Source organism: Taudactylus pleione, unplaced genomic scaffold (genome assembly GCF_031769625.1).
Source record: "Taudactylus pleione unplaced genomic scaffold, aTauple2 ptg000203l, whole genome shotgun sequence".
Taxonomy (NCBI): Eukaryota; Metazoa; Chordata; class Amphibia; order Anura; family Myobatrachidae; genus Taudactylus; species Taudactylus pleione.
In genome coordinates, this window is record NW_028284605.1 from 10210693 (window position 1) to 10229751 (window position 19059).

The 19059-nt window shown below is 43.8% G+C and overlaps 1 protein-coding gene across 2 annotated transcripts in view; it reads right to left on the bottom strand.

Annotated features, from left to right (window-relative positions):
• Window positions 1-19059, bottom strand: part of LRRC75A (leucine rich repeat containing 75A) — a 398941-nt gene that overhangs the window by 243874 nt on the left and 136008 nt on the right. The gene's annotated exons all lie outside the window — the stretch shown is intronic.

Below are 19059 nucleotides of genomic sequence, written 5' to 3' on the forward strand. Positions count from 1 at the left end.
TCAAACACTCCCTCATCTCACTTCATTCTAACACCTGCAGGAAGCATCAATTCATTTAAACATAATCTCTTTTCTGCCAGGAACCTCAGATGTTTAATTCATGGGCACTGGAATAAAGTTACTTATCTAAATAAGGACTTCATAAACCTGTAACAATCAAATGCCACCCACACAAACCGTGTATTCCCTGCAGCTCATTTTTTTATTTACCTAAATCTTGTCTGTCAATGTAGTTAAGCCACTCTTGTTATCTCTTCTGACAGTGTAAACTGCCTTCAGTTTGCTCGGAATAACCTATGGGCTACATAAACTCACCAGAACTCTGATCAGGGAATCCCGGGGAACCTCATTTCAGACAAAGGTAAGAATAACAGTATGGTATAATTCTCATATCGCAGTGAACTGAATTTAGTAGGGACCTGCATACTGTAATTCTAATTTGTTCCTTTTTTGAGGCTTTCAATGTCTGTTATTTTAGAGCCAGTTGTTTTGCATTCTGTTATGATTTGATATATTATAAACTCTCTAAAATTAGTTATTAATTGATACTTGCCTTGACAAGAATATTATCAACATTTTATTCAAGCTTTTTAAAATAACAGGAACCTGCCCAAAGTATAACTGAGGGGCATATTTATTAATATGCCACGATAAGTATGATTCATCACTGTTAATCAAGGTTATAAACAGAATCACCATGATTTATGAATAAAATATTCCAAAAGTAGCTGAGTGTTACTCAGTGATCCCTGAGCAGTGAGGTTTAAAGTATCGCAACACTACAATGTGAGCAGGCTAGCCGGTTTGTGTAGGGATGACCATCGGAGTGTTAACCATTGATGGTCTTTATTGATTGTGCCATCAGTGGGAAACCATCTATGCTTTCACTCAGTGATGGACATCCCTACTTGTGCTGCAGATAGGCTGTGGACCAATCAAGGAAGAGGGACAGGGCTTAGCTTGTGTTGGGGGCAGGACGAAGCCCTGTGCCCCTTGTTCTGGCTAGAACAAAAACAAATTGTTACGCCTCTGACATTTATGCTGGACAACCATGGGATCTCCACCATTGATGGCAAAATCTTCGACTATCAGGGTCAGACCATCGACAGTTGCTAACCATCAATGGTTGATCTCTAGGTTCGTGCACTGAAAGGCTTTCAGGTCCACATTTCAACACTGAAAAAGTGCTTTATTTTAAAGAAAACAGAGCAAGTACTACCGTGGTACATGTCCCAACTTAATGCTTTCTGTGTCGTCTGTGAAATCCAATAAATCTGAATACCAGCCACCAGCAGTAATCACTTGCTGTATACGACGAAACATGTTTTAATTAGCCATTGGCCAATATCACCTTTTGTTAAATTTATGTTACCCGTCTATAAATGAACCAGACCTACCCAACCCATGTCCAATCTGACCATATACCACTATTGTTGTATGAAGCCACTCCCATTCCCCATCGGCCACACTGCATCTCTAGCAGTACATTAGTACAGTTGGTAAGTAAAGCGGGCAAATGCTTTCAATCTATTAATTAGTTAATATTTTAAAGACTAAGGCCCTCATTCAGACCCACTCGCAAGCGGGCGTACGTACAAAAATATTTAAATTCAATGGCTCGCTCGTATTTTCGTTCGCATCTAAAATTCCTCCCTAAACTCTGACGACCCCTCCTCTAACTAACGAGCGTACGAAATAGCGAGCGTACATCCCCGAAATGGCTTGAAAGGAACGCACGCACAAGTATAAACAGGAAGTGGCCTTGTCAGATGTCGATTACCTGCTCCTTTATTCTGCCTACCTCCATCAATCGTATCATGCCAATCAATGTATCAATTAGCTTAATTGTTTTGTTTTTTTCAACACAATGCAAGAAACTTTACTCTTGTCCGTGTTTGTGTTTACCCGCAGAATACGTACGGATGAAACATTCGCTTTTATTGTTCAAAAAACATGTGAACCACAATTAAACAATTGTTCTATTGCTGTGGATCCCCGCATATTTCCCTGGGTTCATTTCTTTATTTAAATTTGCTTACGCATGTCACTGCATCAAGCCTATCATAACTCTCCAGAGATTTCTGGCCCTGTCGAACACATGACTCATACACTAACCAATAAAATTGCTCCTGTTAATTTCCAAAATACATTAGCCAATCAGTAAATTTTTACACACTTTATCAAAAATGATTTTTAAGAAAAACACCATTGCCATCATGAGAGCCTCCGCATTCACCAGGCGCGAGCTGCTGGTGCTTACGGAGGTCATGGATCGCCGGATCACCAGCCAACCTCAACCCATCACCAACCGGCAGAAGCGCTCCGCGTATGCGGAGGCACGGTCCCGCCTGCGGTCCTTCGGCTCACGCCGCAACATCGGGCAGCTGGAGCGCAGGTGGTCCGACCTGCAACGGCGAACGCCCCGCTTGCTGGCATGCTTTTGCATGCAGATCGAGGAAAGTAAGTGTTATGTATTGTGGTTTTAATGTTTGTGTTTGTGGGGCAAACTGCGTGTGCATGTTTTCCTGTCTGTCCTATTTATTATTTGTACTCATATCTGCGTGTGCATGTTTTCCGGCTGTCCTATTTATTATTTGTACTCATATCTGCGTGTGCATGTTTTCCGGCTGTCCTATTTATTATTTGTACTCATATCTGCGTGTGCATGTTTTCCTGTCTGTCCTATTTATTATTTGTACTCATATCTGCGTGTGCATGTTTTCCTGTCTGTCCTATTTATTATTTGTACTCATATCTGCGTGTGCATGTTTTCCTGTCTGTCCTATTTATTATTTGTACTCATATCTGCGTGTGCATGTTTTCCCTCTATTTCTGATTTATTCATTCTACTCCTATTTGGCTTATTTTTTGGGTTGTTTTTTTTTTTTAGTTTTGGTCCCCGGATTTGTCCATAAACTAACCGCAATTTCTTTGACATATTTTAGGGGGACAGCCAAGACTCCGCCGTCACCGTCCGTCCAGACGGCGTTCCCGGCCACTATCCCCAACCCCCAGCCAACACTCCACCCCAAATCTTTCCCCTATTCCCCACTCCTCCCCATCCTTCCCAGACCCTCTCCCGGAAATGTCGGGCCTCCTTCCCCTCCGTCCCACTTCCCCCTCTCCTCCACCCACCCCTCTTCCAATTACCCCCTCCCCGGAGTCCATCATAACTCCTCCCCATTCTTTGGGGAATGACGGATCCTCCGAGGAGGATCATGGAGGCATTTCCGGAGCTCCCGTTTTGGCTCCCGGTATGTTTTTTTTTTGTTTTTTTTAAAAGCACAAACTGTTTGTATGTAATCATGTGTCGTGCCTTTCTTCGTGTTTTTGTGGCTTGACTTTTGGTGATTTTGCAGTTTGCCTTTACCTCTTCCTGGTGATTTCAACATAAACATATCACACCGGTGGGAATTTGTACATAGGCCTTGTATTTTTGGCAGCACCCCCTTTTTTTTTTTTTTTTTTAGGTTTAGGAGTGATTTCGTTGTGTTTTTGTTTTTTTAATGTGGATTCCCTATTGTTGTATTAACCCACACACTTTTCTCACCCACAGAGGAACAGAGGCGTCGGCAAGAGGTGGCGGATTGTGTTGGCCAGATGCGCCAACATGTAATTGGCATTCTTGTGGCCCTCGACCGGCTGTCTGGCCTCCTTCCCCAGTAGTTTTTTTATTTTTGTTAACTTTTCAAAATAAATTTTTTCAGACAAATATACGTTCTGGCTCATTTTTTAAATCCAAAACCATGATAGTTTAGCATGACATAAGTAGACTGTTCCTGCAAGGATTTCCCTTTTTTAAAAGTTAGATTGTGTTTTGTCTTTGTATGTCAAACAGACACAAGAAACACATAACAGTAACAATGTCATTTCCCTTTTTGGGTGTAGTGTCAATTACATATTTCTACATTTTACAGGTTCCTAGTTGGTGCGCAAGCTGCTTAGGCCAATCTTACAAATCCCAAGGTTGGGCCAGGCTTCCTTTTGGTGTGGGTTGGGAAGCTGAAAACATATTTCAGTTTAGCTCAACTGGCGTCAGTACTGGATTACCCCTTAGTGAAATGTAACTTGTGTTAACCTGGTTACACTTGCTGTTAACGTCCCAAAAAAGGAAGACCATTTCACTCTCCAAACATTTATTCACAACATAACAGAGAAAACAAAGTGGTCACTCCCAAAAAAAGAACACAGTGATAAATTCAAATACAACACATACCAAGAAATAATTAAATAAAAACAAAAAATCAAGAACTGGTTGACGAAGGACCATGCCAACATGATTCCACAAACATGGCGTTGCGATATGGGTTCCAGAATATATGCCCAAAAGGACCAGATCCAGGTTTGGTAAGGGTAGCAGGAAGTAGTGAGCGTTGGAGTGCCAAAGATTATGTGAACAAACAGAAGATGGTGAGAAAAAAAACACAAAATTAGATGTTCGCAAACAAACACAAACACATTAGGTATAAACACTGTAGTTTTGTAACAACTTACCTAAAAAATCTGGCCACCACATCATCGCGTATGGCCCCCCCACATACTGACCTCCGACCAACCTCGGGGGGGCCATCCTCAGGTAAGGCATCCTCTGGCTGCATTGGGACACCACTCCTTATGGCAATGTTGTGAAATATCCCACACAGGACCACAATTTTAGACACCATATCCGGCACATACATGAGCTCGCCACCAGAGCGGTGGAGGCATCTGAATCGGCCTTTTAAAAGGCCGATACAGCGCTCCACCACTTGCCTGGTGGCTGTAAGTGCGGAATTATACGCACTTTGTGGCCCTGGTGTGGGAGCCAAATAAGGAGTGAGCAGCCAGGACATGCAAGGGTATCCACTGTCTCCTGTGAAAAAAAATAGACAACATCAGGAACACTGTGTATCAAGCTTAACATTGTTATGTACTAAAGGTCTCCACTTACCCAGAAGCCACGCATCACCAGCTTGTAGGTTGGTTAATTTCTGCCATATCCCTGATTGCCGGATGACGAAGGAGTCATGAGCACTTCCGGGTAATTTAGCATTCAGGGACAGGATCTGGAGGGAGGCATCACATACCACCATTACATTCAGGGAGTGATAGTGTTTACGGTTTCTAAATATTGCCTCCAGCCGTGCTGGAGGCTGAAGTGGTATGTGAGTACCATCCACAACCCCTATGATGTGTGGGAAGCCAGCTATTTGGTAAAAATTGGCCTTGGCCACACTAAGGGCACCCATATCCAAAGGCATTTTAATAAAATGATGGAGGTGCTTGAAAAGTGCCTCCATCACTGCCCTCAGGATCCGGGAAAAGGAGGATTGGGAGATGCCCGCCACTATTCCCACCGTTGTTTGAAACGATCCTGAGGCACAGAAATGTAACACCGCCATAAATTGCGTCAGTGGTGGTATTGCTGTTGGACTGTCAATTTGCCGCTCAAGATCACTTTCTATTAATGAGAGAGTGTCTATGATGATTTTGGGAGGTAGACGGTAGCGTCTTAAAACCTCATCATCGGGCATTCCAAAAAGGGTGACACGTGTTCGAAATATCTGGGGCCTTGCATGCCTACGATGCCTACGCCTGGGACGAGTTTGAGGTTGGTCGTCTTCCGGGAGCAGGGCCAGAACAATTCGCCCCAGATCTACCTGAAATTCAAAGTTTACAATGTAAGGCTTTTGAGCCACCCCAAAAGTAACATAAAACAACTTAGCTTTATGATACCATCCATAGCTGCTTACATGCCGGGGTATTGTCATGATACGTATAAACTGTAAAAAAGCCAAAAATGAGACATCAAAAATTTAGAGGGTGATTTTATGTTTGTCAAATTGGTGCAAGCCAACACATAAAATAGGCGAAACACACATTTGGCCATCGATGAAAACGACATTGCACACCGTACGTCAAATAGGGGTCAAATGGACCCCAAAAATGGAAAAGGGAAAAGCAAAACTGGTTTACATGATGAATAAGCCTCGAAAAATGCGTTAATTAGTTCGCAAATGCAAGTCACTACACCAACAGTCAAAAATGCGTTAATTAGTTCGCAAATGCAAGTCACTACACCAACAGTCAAAAATGCGTTAATTAGTTCGCAAATGCAAGTCACTACACCAACAGTCAAAAATGCGTTAATTAGTTCGCAAATGCAAGTCACTACACCAACAGTCAAAAATGCGTTAATTAGTTCGCAAATGCAAGTCACTACACCAACAGTCAAAAATGCGTTAATTAGTTCGCAAATGCAAGAAAAATAATGGACTTACCAAAATCGAATATATAAGATTTCCAACAAAAAGGTCTTTGGGTCCGAAAGCCAAAACAAACTAAAATAGATGAAATTAGTGTAAAAAAAAATATATAAAACAAAAAACCAGAAGTAGACACCAATTGGCCACAAATTAGACTGCACAAAACTTACCAAATCAGGAAACGATGGCAAAAAATAAACCAAAAAAATGCGAACGGAAAACCAAAACAACTGTAGCAAAACAAAAAAAATACAAACACCGCCAAATCCTCCAACCGCAAACAACCAAATCCAACCAACTTAACCGCCAACAATCCAACAACGCAACCTCGACTCCACACACACCAAGCCATAAATAGTGTTTATTTTCCCGCACAAATTAAGGATGAATCATAGGGACGCACAATCAATGATGCGGCCGCAAAGTAAGGACGCATGTATAAATACGTCACGAAATCACATTTAATTTCTGGTTGATTTCATTCTGGAAGCAGAGACATGGCTTCAGACCAGGGAAACAATGGCCAAAATTCCGGCGGTAAGGCCTTCATGCATTTTGTCTCAATGATTCTTTTAAAACATAATATTGTGCAAGTTGTGAAGTGGCTAAATCTGCATATTTACCCAAATAGGTGAGGAGGATGACATGGAAGAGACTGCTGGCCCCAGTCAACCCGCCAAAGCTGCCAAAAAAAAAAGGCAGCCACATTTCACAAGCAAGGAGATGGAGGTTTTGATCCAGAAGTGCGTTGACATCCTGCCCCAGGCAGCCAGGAATATGAGCCAAAGCCAGAAGTGGAGAATGTGGGAGGAGGTCGCCGTTGCTGTCAATAGGGTGGGTGATTATGTCCGTCTAGCCCGGGATGTCAAACGGCGGTAAGTAAACACTTTCCCATCCTATAAACAAACCCCATTGTAAAAAAAAGGATAATGGTTCCAATTTCATTCCACAGATGGGCAGACTTCAAATATCGTCTCAAGCAAAAACTTGCCGACAGGGCTAGGCATGCAAGGGGGACAGGTGGGGGTCCCACCCCTGTGTCACTGGAGTTGACAGACTTAGAAGAGCTGGCACAGGGGTGTGTGCAGGCTGTGGAGGTGTTTGGCGTGTCCAACATGGATACGGACATGCCAGACTTTGCGGCTCCTCATGTTGGCCAAGGTAAGTCTTGTGATGTCACCAACTCTGAAATGCTATTGTGCCAATATGTAGATTCTAATGTGAGTCTTTTCGCATTTTTCCTAACAGAGACAGAGGCGGATGAGTCTGCTCCAGAGGGGAGCCTTGGCCGCAGAATTTCTGCTGGCTCTGCAGGGGAGGAACCAGTACATCCGGCTGAGGACCCTGCAGAAGCCAGTCCAGGGCGTGCCCCCTCGCAGGCAGTGGGCCTCCTCACAGAACTCAATTTTAAATCGGATTTCCATACGGAGATTCTGCAGAGGATGGACGCCTATCTGATACGGGTGGCTGAGGCCCTGGAGCAAAATGCTGTGGCCAACGTGACCATTGCTCAGGCCCTGGCGGAAAATACCAGGGCCAACATCCGCATCGCCGATGCCCTGGAGCAGCTCGTTCGCCAGCACATGGTGGAGCCGACCTCCCTTCCTGCCGGAACATCCGGATCCTCCACCTCTGGCACAACATCAGCCAATCCTCCAAATGTGCCTAGCCCTGTGCCTAGTCCAGAGGCCACAACATCTGCCTCTGGACAGGCCAGCCCGATGGCATCCCGGACCCGGTCTGGCGCCCACCCTCACCCAGCCAAACGGGCGAGAAAACGGTGACAGCAATGGCGACTTTTCCCACACTCCTTCTGTGCTTGGCTCATATTCCTTTCTGGTCAAAACTTCCCTCTCCTTTCTTGTGAAATTTTTTTAAATTTGGTATTTACGTTTATGTTACCAGTTATGGCTTTTTTTTTTTTTTTAACAAATATCTTTGGCACAAAAAAAAGGCAACAAAATATTAGGACAATTTGTTTGTGTTTAAACAATAAATTTAAAACCAAAAACTGACATTGTATTGTGACATTATTGTACAAATGGGTTACATTTAATCCTGGCCCTAAAGGCAAAAACTGACCCTCTTAAAAAAAAAAAAAGGCCTCTTTAAGGAACGTTTAAAAAATCACATAGCGATGCAAATTCCACAGTAAACCAAAAAAAAGGGGAGCTAATTAAAACATGATGACATTATTGTTACAATAGGCCATAACCAACAAATTGTGGCCAAAATAAAACACCAAAAATGTACGCTAATTGATTGTGTAATCATGACATTAGCAGCTCTGATTTCCACCTGCGTACGCTTTTGTGCTATCCCAATAAACTGCTTTCCAAACACATACCAAGCCGGTTTTCAATCCAACACTAATTACTTTACTGACCAGCCGCGATTAATCGCAGCACCATCCTTGAGTCCCGGCACGGAGGAGAAGGCCATCGCCAATGTGGTCGAGTAATCCTGACCCTAAGCTGTGCGAGCATTTTGAAGGGAAAGCGGATGTTCCAGTGACGTATGAGACGGTCCGAACACATTTGACGTTCGCATCTGCTAATGTATGTACGCCCCAAAAACGCCTCGCCACGCCTGCGTTTTTTCATCTCCACCCCCGACAACACCCAAAAACGCCCTGTTCTGTCAATCACATTTGACATGTCACTTCCTGTACGCTATTTTAGGAACGAGAGAAAAAAAACTCGCAATCTGCCGTACGCACATGCGCAGTGTAACACCGACGCATGCGCGGTTAGTCAACATCGGAACGCAACGAGCGTACTGTTGTTAACGTGCGGCTCTGAATGAGGGCCTAAGTTTTATAGACTTTGCATACTGATGTAGCAAGGGCCTGATTCATTACCGAACGCAACTGTGATTACTCACGCAATCGGCCACATCGAAATGCGCTTGTGCTATCACAGTGACTACGCAGACCCACCACAGTGTGATTGACAGGAAGTGCCGTTTGTGAGAGGTGACGGAGGGTGGTCGGCGAAACGCAGGCATGCCAGGGCATTTGAACGCCGTTGCAGGGGCGTGCATAACTTATCCACTGCGATGCCTTACGCAGCCTGAGCACTCATAGCGTGCGATGAAGTTAGCAATCTCTGAGTAAGATCAGACCTTGTGCAAGTGTGCGTGAGCCTGTGATGGTACTCGATGGTACCGATGGTTTCGCAGTCTTGCTAAACATTCCAGATTTGTGTAAGGTAAACTGGTCGTCCTTATGTTATGCTGCGATGATGGCATAGCGAACGGAATGGATTAGCATACTATCGCAGTTGATACTCTCTATATATTGTATTCACCCTAAGAGGGGTTGGTACCCTCATATCTAAGTGCTGCATACCCCGCCACATATAATCCAGTGCGCAAGAATACAGAACTAAACAAACTTGTATGGAAGTATTTTATGGAAGTACTGTATGCTGATCTTCACCTGTATTAGCGCTGGATAAGCATTTAACCTTACCCACTAATCTGTTATTTTGTTATCTTGTTCAGCAACATTATCTACTCCATATGTGTATACTTTTTACCACATTAAATGATCATTACCTACCTATTATTTCCAACTTTGTATTGCATAAGAGCACATCATTATATCATAAGAAATCGCACTCACTGTGTTCACCTATACCATAGGATCATCAGTCAAATAGATCATACTGATAGGGACTAAAGAGGGGCAGGGCTTAGCTTGTGTTGGGGGCAGGACGAAGCCCTGTGCCCCTTGTTCTGGCTAGAACAAAAACAAATTGTTACGCCTCTGACATTTATGCTGGACAACCATGGGATCTCCACCATTGATGGCAAAATCTTCGACTATCAGGGTCAGACCATCGACAGTTGCTAACCATCAATGGTTGATCTCTAGGTTCGTGCACTGAAAGGCTTTCAGGTCCACATTTCAACACTGAAAAAGTGCTTTATTTTAAAGAAAACAGAGCAAGTACTACCGTGGTACATGTCCCAACTTAATGCTTTCTGTGTCGTCTGTGAAATCCAATAAATCTGAATACCAGGACATCACTAATACACTAATAGGGAGAGCGTAATAGATACTCTCTATATATTGTATTTACCCTAAGAGGGGTTGGTACCCTCATATCTAAGTGCTGCATACCCCGCCACATATAATCCAGTATGCAAGAATACCAAACTTTCCTATCGAAGTTTAACTGCATGCGTAATCGCTATTGCAATCACATTTGCGATCGGTAGTGAATGAGGCCCCAAGTCCACAATTGCATTATTTTTTCCTATTATAAAAAAAATGTTTTAATGTCATCCCCAAACGTACAATATTGGCAGATTTGCACTGTATAGCAACATTAAGGCTCTGTGTAATGCAAAGAAATGCCTACAAAATGTAGCTTGCTTGCTGTAGGCATGAAAGAGTTAATAACACATTCTAACCAAAATTTATAAGCTATTCGGTGCAACTCTGGTTAGCAGTTTTTGGTTAACAAGCTCAACTGCTGGCTTTACCAAAGCCATGCTTACCTACTGTCTCAGAATGTCCGGCGGAATTTTTGGGAAGTCACAAGGAATCCTGGAAGAGTAGGTCTCCTTCCCGTATCCAGCTCACTTCCTAGTGAAATGGGCGAGAAGGGGACATTAGGGAGCCTAATAATGAGGAGCGCCCGGCCTCGCACCCTGCAGTATTCAGCTAGAACTCCACTCTGAGAACTCTTCCGGAGGGGAAAATGAACAACTGTATATGTGTTCAATTTAGCCACATTTGTAAAATGTAAAAAATTGGACAGGTCCGTTGAGCCAGTCAGTATATTGCTATAATTTTTGTATTGCATTCTACAAAATGATAAACAGAATTTGATTGGTTGCTATGAGCAACACCACCACTTGTCTGTTTTAGAAGCTATAGTAACTCTAGCCCTTGGGGCCCAACAACTGACTGTTACTTCCAGAATATTTTATTTGTGGTTGTTTTGAGCCCACTCTTATTTATTAATGTGCAGGCTTTAGAATTGGGGTTGTTTCCCATAGCAACCAATCAGATTCTAGCTATTATATTCTACAAGGTGCTAGATAAATAATAAGTAAAATTTGATTGGTTGCTATGGGCAACATCTCCACTTCTAAAAACCCGCTATTGATGCTTTTGTTTTTACTGCATTTGCAGAGTTTTTTTTTTCCATTTGCTGCAACTAAAACTATTACAAAGGCAAGTGAAGGTGCATACAATTTTTTTATTAAGAACAATTTAAAAAAAAAAAAAAACTAGTGGATATGAGACCATAGACAGAACAGATGCACGACCTGCTCTTTGCAAATTACCTACATTATTTATGTAAGCACACAATATTCTTTGTGTACTATTGAGATAAAATCAATACTACGGGTAGATCATGTTCCTTTGTATATCGAAATAAATGAATTTGCTATTCCTTCTCTAAGCACCATGCTCACCACTGCAGAAATGATAAATGTTTCCAATTAATATTCATTTTGGGGTAGACTGAAATAGTGCCATGGCTGGAAATTAATTCTAAAAAAACTATCAACATAGGTCTGTGGTATTTAGCATGCTGGGAAAGCGTTAAATGTCCCTGCAGTGCAGAAAGATTGAGCAAATTGTGTGTTTAAATTCAATTTCTAACACATCGGAAGACAATAAACAGAAAAGCAGAAGATTAACATGTAAAACACGGACATAGCAGAGATCATAGTAGACTTGCTGTGTGTTATCAGGCCATGGACAGGATGGACTAAAGGGGAAAAAGCGGTAAAACACCCTAAAATACAGTTTTCGGGGGTTTTACCGCATTCCCCATATGTACAAAGCACCGGACGGAATGCAACGTCCCGGTGGTTAACACCATCTTCAGGTGGCATCTTCAGTAAGTGAATGTGCAGAAGGACGCCAGAGGGTGTTAAACCCAGAAGTCTCTCTGCCCAGAGCCATCGCAAAGGACAGCTCTTACCAGGAGAGCTGTCCTTTACAGTATTATTTTACGATATTCGGGTATGTACCCAAAGACAGACGGGATGTACCGCATCGCGGATGCAATGCTTAGTACATCCGGCCCCATACCTCTTAATGAAGACAATATACAGACACAAAGCCTTGCTTCTTTGCGATGCTAGGGTTTTCATTTTTGCGTGCATTAAAAGCAAGAAGTACTGTAGGTTTCTTAGCCACATGGTTTTTCTATTCTACTATCTGTGACATGGAATAAAAATTGCCATAGTATCTTGTAGGAAGCTTCCATATACCTCCCAACACTTGAAATTGGGACAAATTAAAACCAGACCCAGCAGGGGCGTAACTACGGCCCCCGCAGCCCACGCGGAGGCTTGGGGGCGCCGGGGGCCGTTGCTTCACCACTGCATGACTGAGCACGCTGGCCTCTGAAGTGGTCGGAGGCTAAGGAAGCCTCCGAGCTCTGGAGAGGCCAGGGTTCCCAGTCATGCAATGCGCGAGTGACGTCATGACGTCACCCGCGCGCAGAGGATCCTGTGCGGCTGCGCCTGCTGGATCATGTTAGATCCAGTCAGTGCAGCAGTGTGAGGGACATCCAGGACGGCAGCAAGTCAGGTAAGTAGTAGTACTGGTGGGTGGGGGTTAAATTTCAGGGGGGCCTGCATAAGGGGAACTGCTACAAGGGGGGCTGCATAAGGGGCACTGCTACAAGGGGGGCTGCATAAGGGGCACTGCTACAAATAAGGGGCACTGCTACAAGGGGGGCTGCATAAGGGGCACTGCTACAGGGGGGTCTGCACAAGGGGCACTGCTACAAGGGGGGCTGCATAAGGGGTGCTGCTACAAGGGGGGCTGCATATGGTGCACTGCTACAAGGGGGGCTGCATAAGGGGCACTGCTATAGGGGGGGGCTGCATAAGGGGCACTACTGCAGGGGGCATTGCATAAGGGGCACTACTACAAGGGGCATTGCGTAAGGGGCTCAACTACAGGAGGACTACTACAGGGGTCACTGTATAAGAGGCAGGGTGTGGCATAATTTGTTATAAGGGAATTAATCTGTTTCATTATGTGCTATACGTGGCATTATTTTGTGGCATAATGTATAAGGGCATTACTGTGTGGCATAAAGTGTTGTAAGGAGCATTACGGTGTGGTATAATGTGTTATAGGGGTTTTAAGGTGTGGCATAATTTGTTACAAGGGCATTACGGTGTGGCATAATGTGTTATAAGGGGCATTACTTATTGTGTCATAAAGGACGTTACTGTATCATGAAACCACACACCTTAAACGTCATCTTTGGGTGTGTCTGTTTTATGGAGGGGGAAGGGGGGGCGCATCTGAAACTTTTTGGCAGGGGCGAGCAAAATTTATAGTTACACCACTGCGACCCAGATATATACTTTTGGGCAAACTTCCTCCCCTTTCAAAGTCCATAATTCGGGACTGTCACACAAAATCAGGACAGTTGGGAGGTATGCTTTCACGGACCATATATACCGGAGCTAAATTTTTTCTGTGTTTCTACAATTTATCTGTCAGTACTAATGGCATTTCTTAGGGTTTTTTTAAATGTTGGACTGTGTGGTTAATAAACTACTACACAGGGCCTCAACTTGGGGTGTGCGAGTGATGCCGCCTAACAGAGCGCAGGCTCCTGTGGTCAGCACCATCGCTGCCCCATGGCCCTATGGCACCCTGCAGCCACTAGTGCTACTGCGGAACTGCCCAGCGCGCCCAAGGGACGCTCTGGAATAGGCACCCTGCAACCTGTGGAGCTGCCCTGAGCAACCTTAGTACTCCCTGGGCTGTGCTCTACTTATCGGAGTTGGTGGCCCCACCCCTGGGTGTAACATTACAGTGTTGTGTGTTTAGGGGCAGGGCTGGCACAGGGCAGTATACAGCCATGCTACTACAGTAGAATGCAATGCTTGACACGTGCCAAATAGTTCTTGCCCAAATGCTGAAGTAGCAGTATTAGGGGATCATAGGGGCATCTGCTTTTCGGAGCAGCTGTCCCCGCACCAGAGTAATACCGAAATGCTCTGGTCATTATACAGTACATCCACCATTGCAACTCGCGGTGAGTTTGATTGGGGTCCATGATGATGAATAGGCCCCTTGGTGTTAGATTTGATCACTTACATACTACCATATACGCTTTACTTAACATAGTAACACAAATGAAAAGATAAGGCACAAAAGTTATCCAACTAGCTGCACTGACAAACCTGTAGTGCTCAGGGTTTACTTTACACATTATGTAAGATGTCAGCCTGGGGAAAGAGTCTACAAATAGTTGTGACTATGAGCCTGTCTCAGATGTGAATGCAAATGCCATTGCAGCTGCAATTTCTTATGTATCGCAATTGCTAAAATATGCTAATGACTCACTCAACGTCAGTACTTAAAGACGCCCACTGAAAGCATCTCACATCCGGTGCTCACGTACAGAACCGGAAAACATCGAACGCAGATCAGGCAGCCACCAGCCTTCTTAATATGACTAACCTGTTGCAGACATAGTGGGTCTCCTGACATGCATAGGGCTCTCTGCAAGCAAGAACACAGTGGCTAATCCATGGATGCCCAGAAAACAATGTTTAAACGGTCAGACACTCCTGCCTTTTTCTAACCACCCCCAGTTACCTCCCCTGAATGCTGACTACCTGTGAATCCTCTATGTGAACATAATCGCAATTCAATTGCTGCGCGTGCAAAGTGCGGCTTACAAGCATGCGCAATGGCTAACAATCGCTCTATCTGCGTAAATATCAGCATTGCGTCCAGATCTTAATTAGGCCCTATCTGCAGAACCACAGGGTCCAAAGTACAAAATACTTGTAGTCCCTCTCGCTGGATTGCAGCATGTTCTTGTGAAAATGTAATGATTACGTCGAGTTCCCATTCAATTCTTCATGGTTCCCTTTAAAGAATGGAAATCACGTATTTTTGGAGAGAAATGGCTAGGAAGCCGTACAATGATAACGGTAAGCATTCCACAAATTACAGATTAAAGAAATGAACATCAATTCAGCTCTTCAAAATAATTATTATCCTCAATACCACTTGTTGCTCATTACCATGCTTCCACTAGACTTTTAAAAATGAAATCTATTTTAAAACAAACAAAGCATTACAATTCACTGAGTCTGGGTAATAATAAAAAACTTTTTAAATACAATTTAATGGTACTTTGTAAATATTAATATGATTATTTTCCATTTTACCATGTTTCCCTCCTATCCACCTTGAGGTGACAGCGACTCATATTTTATCACAAAGCTGCAGATGATTCTGAACACCAAACTCCCCAAAACTTCTTTTATCATGCATATTAGTGGTGTTAAAATTAAATTATTTTCTGCTGTATAATTTCACACTTTCCCCACAGAATGTGCGGAGCCCTAGAGCCTAGAGGGAGATGTTTGATCCTACAGTCAGTGTACTAGTCCGTTTATTAATGTATTTTTTTAATAAACAATATAACAGTTAAGAGTTTTCTTATATTACTTTTCCACCAAAGTCCCTGGTTTGACCCAAGATTTGGAACACGGGGCCTGATTCAGAGCCGGACACTCTTTCAGAGCGCTCGCTGAATCAGTGCCCTCCCTCTCTTTTTTTAGAGTGGCCTCCTGGCCGCTCACATAGCTGTGGGTGACCACCCACAGCTATAGCGAACAGACAAAAAGATGATCGCGATGGTCAAGACCATTGCGACCATCGGGCTTGCGACGAGACCCTTGTGGTAGGGTCTCGTGGCCGCAAGCCCTGGAGTGCTTTCGGCTCTATCAGAGCCGAGAGCACTCCCACTGACATCACTTGTGATGTCAGTGGGGCCGGCCCCAGACGGTAGGCGTTCCCATGGGAACGCCTCCGTCTGGCCAGCCACACCCCCGGCACGCCCACCAAAGGGGGCATGCTGTCACTCACCATCGACAGCAAGCCCCCTTTGCAGCGAGACCCATAGCGACGGCTTGCCCATCGCTATCTGGGTCCCGCGCATGCGTACGACGGAGCCAGGTCCGTCGTGCGCATGCACACTGGGCCAACATCGACCCGCTTGGGAATTCAGTTCCATTTAATAAGCAAAAATATATAATTATCTTCATTGAAGAAAAACATTATTTCAATTATAAATCGCTTGTCTAAATTGATTTTCTTCTGTTATTGACATCCTGAAATGACGGTACGTGTATTGTCATGATCCTGGTTAAATAAGCTTCCCCATAATTTACACAGGGAAGCTGTCACCTGTGAAACTTGGCTTATCTTATCATCAGCAGCTGTTATCTCTGGTGATACAGTAGTAGTGTTATTGCCTGTGGTAAACCATGATTGATATGGCAACGCATGTTTTACCAGAGATAAGTCTTAGCCCCCCTTTTTTTTTCACCATTAGTATGGTCCAACAACAGCGATATGTCCTCTTTTGGTTTGACAAGCCATGGTTGGCTTCTCCAGTCAGCACAATTGCTTTGGTGGAGAAAATCTTTAAACAATTAAAAATATAATGGAGGTTTTGGCTAGAACCGAGGGCACATAAACTTCTAGTCAGGGATAGAGGGGTTAATGAAGTTAAGGGTGTTGGGGCTTGTTTTGACAGTGGGTCGGCAACAGTGATAGGATGAGAGGTTAGGGGGCGTGTTTTAGTGAGAGGGTGTGGGGAATCTACAGTTGTAACTCTGCCTCTTTGAATTTGATCTCCCACCCACCCTCCCCTATTGTGCCTTGTGTCGGCTTTATTTCATGGCAGGGAAAGACCGGCAATATTGAAGCATCCATCTTGCGGCAGTATGAGCGGTGTGCACCCCTTCAATGCACTGGTTAGGCTGACTTCACCCTATTGGGGTCAGCGGCACCTCTCAACCGAGCAGGCTGTATAGTGCATTGGCATGGGTGTCGGAGACCGCATCACTTGCTTTGAAATGGACAGTTGGCCCTTGCAAGTTTTAAGATCACACTTGCCCTTGTCTGGGATAGTTGGCCCACGGGAGTTGTTATATCCTTTGCCTAAGACAAGTGGAAGCTGGTTGTTTGCCATTCTTTCTTCTGCCACCATACCTACCATTGTAACAAAATAAAGCTGACCATTTATTTTTTCAAGGCATAACTTGGTCTTGTGTGTTATTTTAGTTAAGTATAGATTAAGTTTATGGGTCACATCTACTGTATCATCTGACGATAGAAAGTTTCATAGTCAATTCATAAAACAATAAAATTAAGCATAAGAAAACACTGTTTGCCCTCCGCTACTTATACCATTAAAAGAGGTAAAGAAGTTAAAAATAGTTGAGCAATAGAACATTGTATTTACTGGTTCTCTGAATGCATAAGCCTGCGCTGCCGTGCTGGGAAAATGAATAAAAGCTATATCTAGACCACGCTTAATGATAAAACCTTTTTGAACTGGTATTTTTATCACACTGTCAGAGATTGTTACGATTCTTTCCACATTTGAGAATAATGAAAATAATGACTCTGTCCAACTTTAATAACTTTTTTATCACATGTTTGTGACCAGAATTTGTCTTTATGGATCCTTTTTATTACTTCTTTTGTGAAAATAAACTACTAAACCAAATATCGATCAAAAGTAATACAATTATACAGATCTTCTTTTGGGCAACATTTCCCAAATAAAAACCCTTTACATCTTACTGCTTCTCCGTTCTGCGTTGTATATTGCAACAAAATCTGGAGGTAACATTCCCTTCTAGTCAGCCTGCGAATGAGGTCAAATCCTTGACATTTTACTATCCCCTCCAGTATATCCGGGATTGGGATCTCCAGGTGGGAGCTGTGGATGGCGTGGTGCTGTGATTTACATCATGGGGCCTCATCCCCGCTGTACAATGTTGCGATTCATGACACTGTGCAGTGGGGATGGGGCTACGATGGCGCGATTCACCAGAAATTGTGTAATCAAGCTCCAGACTGTCACAACCTCTCCCTTAATGTCTCATAAATGTGGCAAATTACCATTTGAGAACATAAAAAGTTTTCAGGGAGTAATCTAGAATAGTCCTCCAGGAGAGTGTGTCTTTCTGCTACATCACTAGGGGGGTGCAGGCCACAACAGGTGACACCATCCAAGGGAGTAACACCAAAATAGCAGAGCTGCTCTGCTATTTTGGTGTCACCCCCTTGGATGGTGTCACCGAGCAGCGCTGCAGCAGCGGTGATAGATGATGCCTGCATGTGCACCTCATCCACACGCCCGTGTCCAGAGCGCTGGGCAAGCTCTCAAGGTGACGAAGACGGGGCGTGACACGCGGTCACGTCCCCAAACAGCACCTTTCGCGTGCAAGAGAGAGGTTGGTAAGTGCCACACAGGGTATCACCACAACTGGTGTTGCATCTGAGTAGCCTCCTTCCATACAGTGAAAGCGAGAAGAGGACTGAGTGATAATATTGTATATTGGGCAACACAGAAGGAACTACTGGATCACAGTACTGAGGTCTTGTGTTCAATTCCCTCTAAGGCCCTAATGGTGTGAAGTTTGGATGTTATTCTTGTGCTTGCGTGGGTTTCCTCTGGGGCCCCAGTATCCTCACAGAAACTAAGAACATATTGGTAGGTTAATTGCATTCTGTGTGAATTTGCTTGTGTACATGTAGCAAAATATGACTGTAAGCTCCAGTAGGACAGGGACTGTTGTAACTGAGTAAATATTCTCTGTAAAGTGTGTGGAATATGTGTTCGCTCCATAAATAACAGTTAATAAAATAATGTTATGCACTAATAATTGTGCAGACACATCACACTTTTCTTATGACATTGCACAGAAATTTATGCCAATACATATGTGCTGAGTATAGAGGAATTAAACTGACTTTTTGTCAGTCCATGAGAAGCAGAGC